At 36.5% G+C, this 4,065-nt stretch overlaps 1 pseudogene; it reads right to left on the minus strand.

The window, feature by feature from the left end:
- Nucleotides 1–2,801: 2,801 nt before the first annotated feature.
- LOC113624888 (magnesium transporter NIPA2 pseudogene) lies at nucleotides 2,802–3,642 on the minus strand (annotated as a pseudogene).
- Nucleotides 3,643–4,065: the final 423 nt, after the last annotated feature.

A 4,065-nucleotide genomic window follows, 5' to 3' on the forward strand; every position in this document is an offset into this window, starting at 1 on the left:
ATAGCTTAGAAACCTATTTAAGAAATAGAAACAAAGGGTCAGTGCCTTTCTCATCTCTTAGCCATTTCTATAAATATATAATACTGTAATTAAATTTAGTCATTTTAAGTGACTTGGATACCACAAAGAATTGGATTGTCAAATCAGGCTCCCATGAATCAGAGACATTTCCCAACATCAAGCTTTACTAATCATTTAGGTATATGAGAGCTCAAGCTGCACAGGTAAAGCAGGGAGTCTGGGGCTGCCTTAGTTCATCTTCCAGGTCCTTTCTTTTCAGACCATCTTTGGCCCAGGTTAATAGATGAGGTTTCTACATAAGGCATGCACACCCAGGTGGAGCAATTTAGTTCATAAGACATTTCCATTTTACACTCAGATTGTTGTGTAGCTTACATGACGTTTTCCAGGAAAACATGAAGGTAAATCCAAAGATTCTAGATTTGTTTTCTTTAAGTAAGCCTAGCCAACCAGATGTATTCTATTAAAAGCTTTCCAAAGATAAGTCCTCCATTGCTGCCAAGACCAGTATGTTTGTCTTTAATATTCTTAACAGGAGATGAGTCTTGTAACCTGCCTTGTTTCCTTCTTTGCATTGCCCTTCCCTCTATAATAGGATTACAGGTTTCATAGTCCAGCTGCTTAACCTTTTCCTTCCCGGTACTATATGAGGATTTTAAACTTTCCCTTTCACTCTCAGCAAACTACAAGGATGGCACTTAATGGCCAAGAACTGGCTTTATTCACTGTGTCACTGATTTATTTGTTGTTGTACATTTTTCAGTCAGTCAACATTTATGGATAGTTTGCTGTTTAATATAACTATTTACCATAATTGTCTTGAGCCCAATACAGATACTTTTTGCCCCTAAAGCAATTATGACTAGTCCATCAACCTCAATTAAGAGGAAATAAGTTAATATTTTAAATATGAATGATGTAGTTAAAAAGTTATGAAACATTCTGTAATAGGTGCTGATTATTTTTAAGTTTCCACTTCTATGGTACATTGATGAGAGGAAGCTACATGGAACAGGATTAATGTCAAAATGGAAAATAAAATAGAACTTTCAGCTGTTTAGCTATTATTGGTAATTTATTTGGTCAGGTTCAAACTCATCAGTGAAAGCAGTATTTTATATGGTTGCAATGAGAATATTGATAATACCTCTCCTATCCCCAAGATATTATGTCATATACTTTTCATAAATTATATCTGTCATGATACTGGACTGATTAAATTTTTCTTGAGATAATGCTGCATTATAAAAACTCCCAAAATATCAGTAGCTAGAAGACAAGCATTTATTTCATACTTAGAGGTATGCATGTTGGTTCAGATTAAGCCCATCTCATCTGGGGTCAGCTGGATACATCTGTGCTGGGCTGGGCTCCAGACTTTGAATTGAGTCCAAGTCACCTCCATGTTATCTTCATTGTGGGACCATGGCTGAAAGTGGAATCCAGGCTGAAATTGCCACATTAACCTGGGGCCTACTTTTTCATGGCAGTAGCAAAAACTCCAAAAGGACTAAGTGAAACTGGCCATGTCTCTTACAGCTTTATTTCACAACCTGACCCACTTTTACTTCTGTCTTCTTTCCATCTGCCAAAGTAAGTCTCATGTTTAGTCAATGAGGTATGTGAAAGAATAATGAACTCACGAGGAAGCTGTGATTGAATTGGATAGAACAGGAATAATTTGGGGCAAATAATATAGTCTATCACAAACAGCAGTGGATAGCCTTTTTCCCCCCAAAGTTTCAATACCAAATAAAATGCAAGTTCATCAGTGAAGAGGCTTTAGCCTAATAGTATATTTCAAACTTTTACAAGTTTTATTTCACCAGTGAGGAGGTAAAGTATTTGTTTTTTTATTCTTAAAATTGCTATTAGTTCACTTAGTTCTTGGTGAAGGAGTCAACATTTAAAATATCTCTAGAGTAATAGAATGCGAATAGAAATAGAAACCAACCATGCACTGAGGTCATGTTTGTGACCTACTGTGCCATAGTTATAAGAGGTAATTGCTCTTGTTTTAAATTGGGAAACCTGAAGATGATTTCCTTTAGAGAATTTTATTTGAGGACTGTTTAGTTTTCTTTCGCTAACAAATTACCATAAACGTAGTGGCTTGAAACAGCATCTTTTATTAACTCACAATTTTTATAGATGAGAAGTACAGGCAGGGTCAACTGGGTCTCTGCTTAGTTTCTCATAGGGCCAAAGTCAAGATGTTAAGTCAAGATGCTAAGTTCTTACCTGGAGGCTCGGGGGAAGAATTTTATTCCAGACTTATTTTATTCCAGATTCAGGTTGTTGGCTGAATTCAGTTTCTTGTCATTGTAGGACTGAAGTCCCTGTTCCCTTTCTGGCTGTCAGCCAGGAACTGCTTTCTGTTTCTAGATGCCACGTTCATTCCTTTTCATATGCTCCCTCCATTTTCAAACCAGCATTTGACTGGTCAGTCTTTCATGTGCTTTGAATCCCTCTGATCTCATCTGTCAATAGTGAGAAAACTCTCTTCTTTTAAAGGGCTATGTGATTAGATTAGCACCACCTGAATAATTTCTCTTTTTTATGGTCAACTCCTCTGTAATCTTACCTACATCTGCAACATCTCTTTTTCCATGTAATATAACGTAATCATGGGACTGACACCTAGAGGTAAAGGTCATGGGGGACATCTTAAAATTCTGCTTAACACAGGAAAATCCTTTTTCAGACACATTTGATATTCAAATTCATTTACTAGCAGAATTACAAATTAGCCTTTTAAATATTTTTCCTCATAAAACTATCAGATTTCCATTTCTCTAGGGATTTTCTCCAGTTTGCTGTTCAATGACACCAGTTAAGTTTTCTTCATTATTATTAAGAATTGCATATATATTTAAGAGATTGTCATTCATTACTTTTTCATCTCTTTGAAAAGACATAGCCTGACGTAGTAGATGAAAACTAACATCTTTAAAGGCACAAAAGTATTAAACATTTTTCCCACAAAGTTGTAGACACTCAAAGTACTATCAACAGGCATATCTTGTCACTCCTCAAAAATAAGAGCTGAACTAGTTAAAATTAGTGTTGTAAAGAATACCTAATATAATAGAATCACTATAGAAGTGTTGAATATATCCAGGGCCCTATTTAGATAATTAATTAATCTATGTGCATTACACAGACTATAAAGCTTAGCAGAAGAAGCCAATCCAGGGGATGTCCAGTACAGACTTTCCCACAAGAAAGTTATTTAATAATAATGCCCAGGCCTTTAAAATAGGATACTGAAAATGCTCCAATTAAAGAGCATATTGTTTTACAGATGTTGCTGTGTCTAGAGCAAGATCCTACCACAAAGGTTAATATCAAGAGCACAATGATGATAAATTCTTCAAAAAATACCAAACCCAAATCAATTAATTTGTGAGACATTGTATTAAAGTCTCTGTTCTCTCTTTTTTGAAGCATGAATGAAGTAACTGAAGATCCAAGGCAGCTTAAGGAGTACTCAGTTTTCCCATGAAGATTTAGTCTTTTGTTTAGAAAGTATGAAGAAAAATAGCACTTACTGTGATCCGAGGAACTTCTAAAATAATCACTAATACAGCTTTTGTAAATATAAGTAGCTAAGTTGGCCATCTGTACAATATCTAGAGGCCACCTACATGCCATGTCATGTGACTGCCTCAATGTTTAAGCCAGTGATGGGATGGTGAATCCTTCTTAGGCTTCAAATCTCACTGCCCAGCTCCTATTGATATCAGTCTAGCTTGCTGCAACCATTCTTTAAGACATACATGGATACTCTGAATTGGAATAAATATCAGGTCTTCTGTAGTCAAAGAGCCATAGGCTCTCCCATCCTCATACTGGTCATCCAATGCCAGGTGCAGATGTTGAGACTACAGCCAGCCATATGTACCACCTCCTCCCCGAGTGAATGCTAAAATGGTACCTCATCAGTATGGTCTTGGGCTACAGTTGCCACCAGGACCCAAGTACCACCACTGAGGAGGCTCTGGGCACAGCTGACCATTACACTTTATTTAAAGAGCTGTAAAA

The sequence above is a fragment of the Aethalodelphis obliquidens genome, unplaced genomic scaffold (assembly GCF_003676395.1).
Source record: "Aethalodelphis obliquidens isolate GAN/ISIS:26980383/991018 unplaced genomic scaffold, ASM367639v1 scaffold1, whole genome shotgun sequence".
NCBI lineage: Eukaryota > Metazoa > Chordata > Mammalia > Artiodactyla > Delphinidae > Aethalodelphis > Aethalodelphis obliquidens.